The sequence below is a fragment of the Maniola jurtina genome, chromosome 17 (assembly GCF_905333055.1).
Source record: "Maniola jurtina chromosome 17, ilManJurt1.1, whole genome shotgun sequence".
Lineage (NCBI taxonomy): Eukaryota > Metazoa > Arthropoda > Insecta > Lepidoptera > Nymphalidae > Maniola > Maniola jurtina.
In genome coordinates this window covers 9,275,088-9,288,657 of record NC_060045.1, presented here as the reverse complement: position 1 = coordinate 9,288,657, position 13,570 = coordinate 9,275,088, and the positions used below count along the sequence as shown (strand labels likewise).

At 37.8% G+C, this 13,570-nt stretch overlaps 1 protein-coding gene across 2 annotated transcripts in view; it reads right to left on the bottom strand.

Annotated features, from left to right (window-relative positions):
• LOC123873598 (MOXD1 homolog 1-like) overlaps positions 1–13,570 on the bottom strand; it is a 105,773-nt gene that overhangs the window by 62,892 nt on the left and 29,311 nt on the right. The window contains exon 2 of one of the 2 annotated variants that reach the window (XM_045918483.1): positions 10,823–10,899. The exons of the other annotated variant lie outside the window; for it this stretch is intronic. The gene's annotated coding sequence lies outside the window, so the exon portion shown is untranslated. The remainder of the gene's footprint in view (positions 1–10,822; positions 10,900–13,570) is intronic. 2 annotated transcript variants of the gene reach the window in all.

Sequence of the window (13,570 nt, the reverse complement as noted above, 5' to 3'; positions counted from 1 at the left end):
TAACGCTGTCCCGTTTTGACAGTGTTTTAAGTCTGAGTAAAGTCAAAGTGCGCTTTATAAGAGAGCTAAGCCTCAATAAGTTCTCACGAACCATTGACACGAAACCAAAATATAATTCGAGCTGCCGATTAAATAACAGAGTACGGACAATTTGTTAATTTGTGATGGTCATACTTAAGTGTTATCCATGTCGAATGCATTCATATACAGCCGTTTTAACATACAATGATAATTGATAAATGGCGAAATGACCTTAACTTTATCACTATATATTGGAATGGGACGTCTGTTTATCTTTTAAAATAATGTTTTTATTTGGCCTAACAATAAAAATTTACTGATGACTTTTTAAACCGTCTTTTTCGGTTTTGTTAACATGAAACATCTTCTGTAAGTAAGTTGTCAAGAAGTTAGGTAATCCATATGCTGTCCTATTTACAATATTAGATTAAGAGGGCTCTCTCCGTCACTCGTTTCATACAATCGTAGTTCCAATTTCATTTAAATATTAAGCAACCAAAGTCCATGAAATTTTGCAGATATATTCTAGAAACTAATACCTATGTCTGTGGTTTTCCAGATTTCTGTTAAAATATTCGGTTTCAAAGTTACGCGGTCTTAAAAAATTTCATACAAATCTTTGAGCCCCTGTCATTTTAAAACTACATATTTTTAGAAAAATCTAAAACACCACAGACACAGATATTAGTTTCTAGAATATGTCTGCAAAATTTCATGGACTTTGGTTGCTTAATATTCAAATGAAATTGGAACTACGATTGTATGAAACGAGTGACGGAGAGAGCCCTGTATTGAGCTTAGCCTCAACCTTTCGAATAGCCAACTCAAAATTTCAATGGAATTTCGATTATACAAGATCCCTACATCAGCACAACAAACGGCTGAACTGATTTCACCAAATATACCAAGGTAAGAAGTAAACACCATATCAATGAAACGTGCCTTCAGGCTTCAATAGCCATAGAAATATGTAGAAATCATAAGTGTATATCAAGCGCTATGATGCCACATACAGGCATGCAGACACAGCGGTTAAACTTATAACACCCATCTTTTTGGTTTGGAGGTTAATAAAAAAGTAATACAGCCGACATAAAAGATAATAAAATCTCGATTGCAAAATGCAATTCACACCTAAAAATTGCACGTGTAATACGCTCCAGTGAATTTTTCCGGTGCTATAAAATTTTCTGATGCAGTTTTATTTATGTAGGACGCATTGTTGAAGTCTTTTTACGACACTATTTCATTATTTTATGTGATTTTTCACATAACAACTACGTAAGTACCTACTTTTGTTTTTATGCCAGATAAGCAAAAAAATATAACGATCAGTAGTTTTAATACACCTTCTTCTAGTTTACGGTAGTACCTATATATGTTGAACATTACTTCTAGACAGCGATATTATGGTATGTTATTAACTTAAATAATTGTTGTAAATTTAATGTTATTAATCAAAACTGAAACTAATTTGGAATACCTATTTAGATTTTAGGATTAGATTCTAGAATATTTTAAATAAAACTTGAGCAAACAGTCAGCCAGATGAATAGCATAAATTCAGCCAATCATAACAATTGCGATTGTAATAATGATTGATGCAGGTTTTCGCAATCGACCAGCATAGTCTATAATTATGATTAGTGGGTACCTACTAGCTACTAGGTAACTACTAGGTACTAGGTACTAGCTACTAGGTAGTGACCTACTTGTAATAACTGAAGTTATAGATCTTCTAATTTCTAGTAAAATAAACAGTTTGTGGCAACCCTTAGAACACCTTCGACTTCATCTGCTTAGTTCGCACGCCAAGACCACCTCAGCCCCGGTAATGAGATATGCGTAATTATATCTACCAGATTAATTGAGATTGTGAGAACAGAATGACAATAGACAATTCCAGGAAACGCATTGTGCTGGAGAACCGTCATCGTGCGCGTAATTATAATCGATTTTTATATCAAGCCAATTAAAATTATGCGGCTATATCAAAGGAGATATAATTATAACTAGCTGACGCCCGCGACTTCGTCCGCGTGGATTTAGGTTTTTCGAAATCCCGTGGGAACTCTTTGGTTTTCCGGGATCACACACACACACACACACACACACACACACACACACACACATACAAACTTTCGCCTTTATAATATTAGTGTGATACTGTGATTAATGCATTTTTAATTCATCGCCAGTACTTTGTGATAGTTTAACAGAAGATTATGGAATCACATAGCAATTGAATTCGGGGTTTCGTGGTCTGGAATTATTTCAAAACAATTCAGGATACCCACAAGGTACCAATACAGTTTTTTCAAATAGCTGAAACCACATTTAATCTTTGTTTACAAATCAAAGACAAGTTTATTTGTCTAGACGCAAAAAGGAATTTCTGTCATATCATTGATATGCGCGTGCTTCTCTCTACTTACTCTATTATACGAGTAGTGAGTACCTATCAATAAAGTTATCAAATATTACGACCAAGTTACATACCCAAGGTATTTGTATTGATGCTACTCGTATCGTACAAAATAAATAGAAGGAACTACAGAATGCCCGCGACTTCGTCCGCGTGGATTTAAGTTTTTAAAGATCCCGTGAGAACTATTTGATTTTATGGGATAAAAAGTTACAGGGACGCAAGCTACCTCGGTACCTTTCATACAAATCGGTTAAGCGGATGGGTTTTTAGGAATCCCGCGGGAACTGTTTGATTTTCCGGGATAAAAAATAGCCTATGCCCGTCCCCCGTATATAAGCTAACCCTGTACTTTTCGTCAGAATCGGTTAAACTGTTGGGCCGTGAAAAGGTAGCAGACAGACAGACAGACACACTTTCGCATTTATAATATAAGTATGGATGAACGAACCGAGAGCAATGTCCCTGCAACCCGCAGTCGATGCACGAATTGATCGATTCAGCTCTTTTTATGGCATTTCAAACACTCTCATATACTCTCGTAACTTCAGTTCAGTCTTGCAACTATTGATCCTAACTTCTGAGCTATTAAAATACGAGTAGGTACCAAGCTATTGTATTGATGCTATCGTACAAAATAAATAGAAGGAATGAACGAACCGAGAGCAGTGTCCCTGCACCTGTAAGAACGTGACATTCCGGAGCGCTTCTTGCGAACCCACAGTCGATGCACGAATTGATCGAATCAGCTCTTTTTATGGCATTTCAAACACTCTCATACCTTCAGTTCAGTCTTGCAACTATTGATCCCAACTTCTAAGCTATTGAAATACGAGGAGGTAGAGCTTGTCTATTTTGAAATGACGCGCCCCACTACATAATTTTGATCACTTAGATGCGTAAATTGCGGTGGTGGGGCGCGTCATTTCAAAATAGACAAGCTCTACCAATGTATTGTATTGATGCTATCGTACAAAATAAATAGAAGGAATGAACGAACCGAGAGCAATGCCCCTGCACCTGTAACAACGTGACATTCCGGAGCGCTTCTTGCGAACCCACAGTCGATGCACGAATCGATCGATTCAGCTCTTTTTATGGCATTTCAAGCACTCTCATACCTTCAGTTCAGTCTTGCAACTATTGATCCCAACTTCTAAGCTATTGAAATACGAGGAGCCAGGAGGTAGAGCTTGTCTATTTTGAAATGACGCGCCCCACTACATAATTTCGATCACTTAGATGCGTAAATTGCGGTGGTGGGGCGCGTCATTTCAAAATAGACAAGCTCTACCAATGTATTGTATTGATGCTATCCAATGACTTTCTAAGCATGGACACATCGTGGCATACAACACAAGAGGCCAAACATGGCACACGTTTCTAAATTCACCCTATGTAGCTTCAACTGCTCCATTTATACATTCCCGCTAACATTCAAGTCCTGTAAACTAACCTCAGTGATTAAGCCGCAATGTAAATGGATTATTGCACTCGAAGCTGAATAAGGTGATTTTAGAAGCAAACTTGAACAAAAAATGGAATGGAGTAGTGTAGCACTATTAATTTTTGTTATTTCTTTGAGAGATTTTTCGTTTTTGTAAATATGAAACTATTATACTATATCTATACTATATACTATTCTGCTCGTGCTGATTCACTGACTGACTGACTGACTCATTTGATCAACTCTTCTGTAAAATTTTGTATGTTTTTTTTTTACCGATGGTTTCGTATAGAGGACAAAAAATGATTCGGAGGGAAAATATGGATAGAGCTGATGATTGAGGATTTCGGTGAGGAGCACGGCCAGGGTATTGAAGATAGGTGGGGGGTGCTCGAACAAATGTCACTCAGAACTTCATCCAATTGACAGGGAGCTGAAAAATAAAACCAAAATGGCGCATTCAAGATGGGCCTTGAATCAAGATGGCCAAAGGCCTCCCACCAGCCAACCTAAACCAATTAAGAAAATCTCAATCGGCCCAGCCGGGAATCGAACCCGGGACCCTCGTCATACAAATCCACCGCGTTACCACTGCGCACTGGAGGTCGTCAAAAGATCTATCTATACATATAATAAAATTGTAGAAAAGTGGTGTCTGTACAATGGAAATATATAAAAAAAAGTAGCAGGGGTTGTTAATAATAACAAACAATGCTACTTTTTTTTTATCGATGCCGAACCCGAAATTGTAATTAATTTTTTTTTGTCTGTTTGTCTGTGTGTTTGTGCACGCTAATATCAGAAACGGCTTATTCGATTTAGATACGGTTGTCACTAATATATTGTAGTAAGCTTCACTTAACATTTAGTGTTTATTTCATGTCAATCGGTTCATAAATAAAAAAGTTATGTCAATTTAAAGAATCACGGCGAACATTTTTAACGTACAGATACACGCCTCACGCCTGAGCGTCCGTGGCTATATAAAGCGCGCTGAGAGCTATTCCACGCGAACGAAGTCGCGGGCACAGCTAGTAATAAAATAAATGTGATACAATAATGGCCAATAGATTTTACATTGAACAAAAAAAAGCTACTCCACAGTTTTGTTTTTCCGACATTCGTGACGCGCCCTTCCATCTGTCTCTTTCCGATGTGCGTGAGAGAAAGGAATGGGAACATTGTAAATAATTTTAGATATTTCTAGTGTTTTCAATGGTTTTACTAAATATTTTACACTTTTTCGCATGTTATCTTACGTAAATAAAATAAACTTACCGGTGGTAAGTCACACCATCTCTTTTCTGCGTCGCTAACGTATTATTTTGGCACTTTTTGATCGCGCATTTAGGCGTCTTGACAGCTTTGCAGTCAACATGCGACTAATGAAGAAAGTGTGCTTACACCGAGTATAAGCACACTTACTTGGTCCCTTGTTATGCGCGCCAGTGCGATGTCCTTGCTTAGAAAGTCATTGATGCTATCGTACAAAATAAATAGAAGGAATGAACGAACCGAGAGCAATGTCCCTGCACCTGTAAGAACGTGACATTCCGGAGCGCTTCTTGCGAACCCACAGTCGATGCACGAATTGATCGATTCAGCTCTTTTTATGGCATTTCAAGCACTCTCGTAACTTAAGTTCAGTCTTACAACTATTGATCCTAACATCTAAGTTATTAAAATTTTACAAGTGTAAATTAAAAATTTATAACACCACCGACCAGTGAAGGTTACAGTAACTAGAAAAGAGCTGATAACTTTCAAACGACTGAACTGATTTTCTTGGATTATAGCTAAGAACACTCTCGATCAAGCCACCTTTTAAAAAAAACTAAATTAAAATCGGTTCATTAGTTTAGAAGCTACGATGCCACAGATACACAGATATACACGTCAAACTTACAACACCCCTCTTTTAAATACTACTTTGTCTTTCTATATAAGGCTTTTAGTGCAGGACATTTCTATTATGTGGCTACGATAAATGTTTGCTTTGCCTTGTCAGCATCCTCTCACCTCTGATAGGTTCAATTCAAAATATTTTTGCTAACCCCCGATCGAGAGTACCACGAACTTGATCGAGAGTGTTCTTCTTAGCTATAATCCAAGAAAATCGGTTCAGCCGTTTGAAAGTTATCAGCTCTTTTCTAGTCACTGTAACCTTCACGTCTTGCCGGGGGTGTTATAAATTTTTAATTTACACATGTGGAGTAGACTTTACCGGTGCTTACGACAGGTTAAGGTCAAAACACTACCATATTGTGCACCGGTTCGGAATGCATCTTCGCACATCGAAAGGCAACCGAAATACTAAACTTCACATGTTAATGTTAATTCCCACTAAGTACCTATCTAGTATATTTCTGCAATTCTCCATTAGTCAGGGTAGATTTGACGAGAAAAAATCTAGTTTCTTCGTTGCTAATGGTTGAAAGTAAGCGGCTATAAAGAAACGTGGGCTAGATTTCTTTCCGGCATATTCGCAGTCAGTTACTTTATAAGCGTGCTTTAATGCGAAGTTATTTCCGATTTTACATTCTATAACCGTACTGAGTCAGTCTTATTATAACGGACGTTATAGAAAAATGATTTCATTCGCAATTATGGACAAGAAATGGCTTTTTATGGTTTATTTGTTCTTAGGTATGGTGCACATCTAGTCTTTCTGCAATTTACTTTATTAGATTAAAAAATAATATCAAATTGGTACTTTTTGTAGGCAAACTTGTAATACTGTGGACTTAGGACTCAACCATCACCGGTTCGGCAAGCAGCTTCTACTGAGAAGAGTGGAAAATAAACTCGGCAATATTTCAACGTGTCCTACACAGTACCTATATAACAAGTGTAAATTAAAAATTTATAACACCCCCGACAAAGTATCTGAGTTTTCCAAAACATCATTTTCAAATAAATAATTATGTATCAAGGCTAGAGCAAAAAAAGGTAAGGTATTAGTTATCAAGGCAACGTCCATCTTGACAGCTTGACATATTTTGTCAATTGACATAATATTATGAACCTAACGGTTATGTAACCTTCTTTTCTACAAGAAAACTAGAAAAGAGCTGATAACTCTTAAACGGCTGCACCAATTTTTTTGGATTATAGCTAAGAACACTCTCGATCAAGCCACTTTTCAAACAAAAAAAAGTAAATTAAAATCGGTTCATTCGTTTAGGCGCTACGATGCCACAGACAGATACACAGATACACAGATACACAGATACACAGATACACAGACACACAGATACACAGATACACACGTCAAACTTATAACACCCCTCTTTTTGGGTCGGGGGTTAATAAAGACGTTTTAGTTAGGTTTAGATGTATCTCCAATATCCAAGAAGTTGAGGTTGGATCAAGTGATTTGGACCGTGTATACCTAAGTGAAGTTCGTCTTCGATTACACTTCCCATGCAAATCTAAACACACGGTCCAATTAACTAAATCCTGCCTCGACTAACTAATTCAGGTTAGAAAGTAAATACACTTAAACGTGCTTAAGGACCTATAGATTGAGGTCCCTTTTTCGACATAAAGACGGCGACGGCTAAGCACAAATCAAGTGAGAAATCGGAAATTCTTTTTGGCCTTGTCCAAGCAGAAATGACGCTCTCTTGAAATTACTAAGGCGTTGTTATGCGTTCAGTTACAGTGCGTAAAAATATTAAGCCAAGTCTTCACTCGCGCGTGAATCGCGATGCGAAAGCCCGTGGACACCCATTTATACTTAGGCTGAGATCTATAATTAGCACTTGGCCAGCGTGGTAGACATAGCCAAACCCTTCTCACTTTGAGAGCATATCCGTACTCAGTAATGAGCCGGCGATGGAGTGATGATGAGGATCATGTTTGTTCAACATAAGAGCGTAAGTTACAGTTATCTGGAAAACATTAATATGGATATTTGACGTTTTTATCAGCTGGCTCATGCTCAGTGGGCACGGCAGAGGAATGTTCACGCTTCGCAGCGTCTTTCGTAACAGTCTCGAGCGGTCTATTGCGAATGTTTTTGTGTGGATCAGCCTTAATGGATTTGTGCTGGTGTAAAACATCGGTTGATAATGTCCATTCGTCCATGTTGTAATAGCTTTGATCGTCTGTTGTAGCTCGTGGCAGCTGTAATATATCTAGCTGATGCTCCCGACTTCATCCACGTGGATTAAAAATCCAACGAGATTAACGGCCGTATTCACAAACTTTACTATGAAGTCTCACAGTGCGCTCGAACGCATAGTGCAGGTTCCACCAATCAGATCATTGTAAATTGACGTGATACGGTCATCCGATTGGTGAAACCTACACTGTGCGTTCGAGCGCACTATGAAACCTCATAGTAATGTTTGTGAATACGGGTGTAAAACTCTTTGATTTTTCGTGATAAAATAGTCTATGTATGTCACTCTCCAGATCTTTAACTATAACCATGCAACAAATCACGTCGTTCCGTTGCTACTTTGCGACGTGATTGAAAGACAAACCAATAAACAAACACAATTTCGCATTTGTAATATGGGTAGAGTGATGCTTATATGAGTATAATATTTTTTGCCCGAGTAGGGGAGAGTTGTGTGTTGAGGTACATGATGTGTGTTTGTTATTCGATCCATCGGCTATCTCATAACTGCCAAACTAAATACCTACTTATGGGATCGTAATCAATAATGTTGTGTTTACTCTATCTAGCGGCTCGGCGCGTGCTAGTTCAGAGTACAATCAAGACTGAGTGCAATAATTAGTTTTCAAGTTCAACATGACATAAGCGAAGTAGAACTTAGTGGTTACGACTTTGGAGTCCTATTCTGGGGTCCGAGATTCGATCCTGATGACGTACGCTCCTTTCGGAGTAATGTGTGTTTCAATTTTAAGCAATCAAATTATACTTTCTTTGACGGAAAACATGAGAAAAACCTGAATGCTTGAGTTGTTTTCAAAAATATGTGAAGTCTGCCAAACTGCACATAGCCAGCGTGGTGGACATGGCCTTATCCTTCTGAAAGGAGAACCTAAATCCTTCTTATTCTGATATTTTGCAAGGAAACCCATGCTCAGTAGTGGACCAGCAATGGATGATGGAGCGTAGTTATAATCTGTCATTCTTTACATGGTCGTAATTTGACAACTTCATACCTACGTCAATTCAACATAAACACGTCATATTTGCGGAGGTTAACCTCTGAAAACTGGGGTTCAGCTTATAATTGCAATTTACAATTAAATTACCAGTGAGTTCAGTGACACATGAAATCCGAAACGAAAATTGCAACTTAATGGAAAAATAATAAAGTGGATAAACATAATTAATTTGTCGCACTCAACTCGCATGTAAAATGAGTGCATAAACGGGGTAATAAAAACACAAGTGTAAATTAAAAATTTAAAATACCCCCGAAAGGTGAAGGTTACAGTAACTAGAAAAGAGCTGATAACTTTCAAACGGCTGAACCGATTTTCTTGGATTATAGCTAAGAACACTCTCGATCAAGCCACCTTTCAAACAAAAAAAAAACCTAAGTTAAAATCGGTTTATTAGTTTAGGAGCTACGATGCCACAGACAGATACACACGTCAAACTTATAACACTCCTCTTTTTGGGTCGGGGATTAAAAATGAGAGCAGTGAGCTGCACTTTCGCATTTAAAATGTTTAGGGGTAGGTATGTACTTGCCTGGGATCGAACCCCGGACTGACCCCTCGAATAGCAGGCCGACCACTAGGCTGTCACCGCTTTTATCACAGATTGGAAATGCCCGCGGCTTCGCCCGCGTGGATTTCGATTTTCCCGTAGGAACTCTTTGATTTTCCGGGATAAAAAGTAGCCTATATCCTTCCTCGGGATATATCCCAAGTCTGTACCAAATTTAATTAAAATCGATTCAGCGGTTGGGCCGTGAAAACGTAGCAGATAGACAAACAGACAGTCACACTTTCGCATTTATAATATTAAAGTATGGATTAATGTAACCACGTCATATATTATCAGGGGTTCAGCTTATAATTGGAGTTCACAATTAAATTGTCAGTGAGTCCACTGACACATGAAATTCGAAACGAAAATTGCAACTTAACGGAAAAATAATAAAGTGGATTCGAACGTAATTTGTCGCACTCAACTCTCATGTAAAATGAGTGCGTAAAAGGGGTAATAAGAACAAAATGATAGCAATAAGCTGTACTGTCTCATTTAAGTGGCGGCCATTGAGACACAATTGATTGATATCGAGCGGAAATAACAGGGAATTGTGCGTCAATTTCAAATAGTGTCATAATTCATACTAAGTAATGTATTTGCTGGAAAACAATAGGTAGGTAAACAACACGTTACACCTAAGTATTTTCTAACTGAAAACAATAAATAAATACTTATGAAGTACTTTCCTATTATTAAAAAAAAAAATTTCTTTATCCATGTACTTACCTAAGTTATAATATAAAACTAAAAAGTACAATGAAAAGAAGAGCACAAAGGACAACTTATCTCTACTGAAGATTTCTTACAGCAGCAGCAAAGATTGACATTGTAGATAAATATATAGACACATATTGAGACTAATTCAGTTGTGCAAAATCTCTAAACACAAGTGTAAATTAAAAATTTATAACACCCCCGACAAGTGAAGGTTACAGTAACTAGAAAAGAACTTATAATTTTCAAACGGTTGAACCGATTTTCTTAGATTATAGTTAAGAACATCTCGATCAAGCCACCTTTCAAACGAAAAAAACTAAATTAAAATCGGTTCATTAGTTTAGGAGCTACAATACAATGCCACAGACAGATACACAGATACACATGTCAAACTTATAACACCCCTCTTTTTGGGTCGGGGGTTAAAAATAATCAAGAACCCTTACGAAAATGGTTAAAAAAACTAGGTGTAGGTAACGAAACATTTTTTGTTATTGCTTTTCGTACTTACGTTTATCACTTATATTTAGTTTTCTTAGTTTGAAACAATTTTCTCAGGTTTTCACAAAGATTTGTGATCTGAAGTACCTGTAAAAAGCAAAAGAAAATATTATTACAAATTACAAGAATGAAGAGAGTGAATGAACATTGAACATGAATTAATATGGACTCCCCAACATTCTATCTCTTCGCATACTTACACGGTGTATCTCTTTTTAGCCAGCAAATCATTTTTGGATGTTTTCATTACATTTATTGTTAGAATTTGGCATTTTTGGGCACTACAAAAACATCCCTGTACCAGGTCTCGTGTTAATTACCTAATATACGCGTAGTCGTAATCAAACCGATTCTAAAAACAGCAAGTAAGCAACTGCAACATAACATTAACTTAATAAAATAAAGACTTTGAACTTGGAAACGTAAAAGAACGTCTATCTTTAGTTTTTACTGTTTTTTACTGCAGCATTGCGTGCAACAGCTGCCCCAGCGCGTGCAGCTTGCCCCCTTACCTCTCTGTTAACGACCGGCACGAGATCCCGTAATAATCTACGAAACTATAAAGTAACGATTACCATTTGTGCCTTAACATTAGCAAAAGAAAAAAGATTCCGACGAATTGAGAACCTCCTTTTTTTTTTGAAGTCGGTTAAAGAGGAGTGGGAAGCAAGAAGTCATGGCTACGAGACATATAAACAATCGGAGAAAACTTTTCCGTCTAGCCATGGATAACCAACCCTTAGCCTTTAGGCACCCGGACCCCTCAGAAATTATAACATGTGTGGCTTACTTAAACATTTCTTTATATTTTCTTTCTTTCTTGAACAAGATGTTAAGAAAACTGACGACTAACTAATGGTCAGACACATGGAGAAGAAAAAGAAAGAAAGAAAACTTTTTTTAAGAGTAAGAGAAGAAGATAATTCAAAATCGAAATCTCAATTTATTTAAATATTTCAAGTAGGTTCAGCAAGAAACTCGGCAGTTGCTCTTTTCAAATCGTAAAAAGTTACAATAAAACAAAACAACTATACTATCTTGTGGGCAACTGAAAGTTCAGCCGGTCGCTTCCATAGGAAGCTGGGCACTTTAGCATACCTACTAGATCCATACTAATATTATAAATGCGAAAGTGTCTCTGTCTGTCTGTATGTCTGTCTGCTACGTTTTCACGGCCCAACCACTGAACCGATTTTGATGGGTACAGACATGGACTACATCCCGGGGAAGGGTATAGGCTACACTTTATCCCAGAAAATCAAAGAGTTCCCACGGGATTTCGAAAAACCAATCCACGCGGGCGAAGTCGCGGGCATCGGCTAGTATTATATATAGAAGACTTGGACATTGTCCGCCGGAACCAACCAAAATTCGTCAATAATCCCTATTATATTAATAACTTTACTATTAATAACTTGATCGCGGTACCTACCGAACAATCTATGGCTTAGTAATTAGTTAGTTCTTCATGCATCACAATTTGCGTCTTTCCTTCAGCCTTCTTTACGTACTCGTAACTACCTACTCTAAATAGTAATTTTATTCGGAGCACGCCACTCTTCCACAACGACCTTGTTTCCAATTCGGCTTGCTCAGCTCTACCGTAAATCGCTTATCGCTGTTGGATAAAATGGTGGGGAGTTAATGGACTGGTGAGAGCGATATTCACCAGATTTCGTTTCAATACACCATTATTATGCCACGGTGGAATCACAGTTCCAAACAGAATTTCAACGACTCCTCCCTTGGTAGAGACGGACCTTATTTTAGGGTTCCGTACCCGAAGCGTGCCAACGGTACCCTATTGAGCCTCCGCTGTCCGACCGATCGTCTGTTTATCAGCGGGTTGTACCTTATGAACCGTTAATGTAGTTAGAGAATCGAAATTTTCACAGTGTGTCTTTTATTTTATTGTCGATATAACAGAAAACCTTCAGCGGCGGTGTTCCCACTAGATTACAAAATTCAAAAGGCGGACTAACAAATTCCAAGGTGGGCAACGCATCGGCAGCTTCTCTGGTGCTGCAAATGTTCATGGGCGGCAGTAATCACTTAACATCAGGTGACGCCCCTGCTCGTTTGCTCGCTGTTTTTTTGAAAAAAAAAATGGCACCCATGCAAATTAAAAAAAAAGTACGTAGTGTTAGGTCTTGTATGATGTTGGTACGGAACCCTTCGTATGCGAGTCCGACTCACACTTGACAGGTTTTTATTTATTTCATAAGCTGGCAGATCGCCACACGCGTGATCAAAGATAGTGATGTAGCCAAAGATAGAACGAGATTGATCAGAAAAAGTTTGTTATCCAAAACTCTCGAACATTTTGGACTTAGGCACACGTAAGTAGAAACCGACCTAAGATAATCGAAAAAGTTCGCAGTTTTTTCCTTTTCACAATGTTCCGTAATATGGAAAAGGACAGTATGATTATTTGAGTTTGTTGAGCACATAACCAAATACTACTAAAATAAGCCAAAATAAATAAACATCAAAAGTATTATACATACTAATATTACAAATGCGAAAGTGTGTCTGTCTGTTTGTCTGTCTGCTAGCTTTTCACGGCCCAATAGTTTAACCGATTCTTATGAAATTTAGTTAGGAGTTAGATTCCGCAAAAGCAAAAAGTTCCTACGCGATTTTTATAAAACCTACATCCACGCGGACGTAAGTATTGCGGGCATCATCTATTTTATGATATACGGAGATACTCGTAGGTCAATTGTAGGGGCTTCCACGCATACCTGTTGGTCTTACC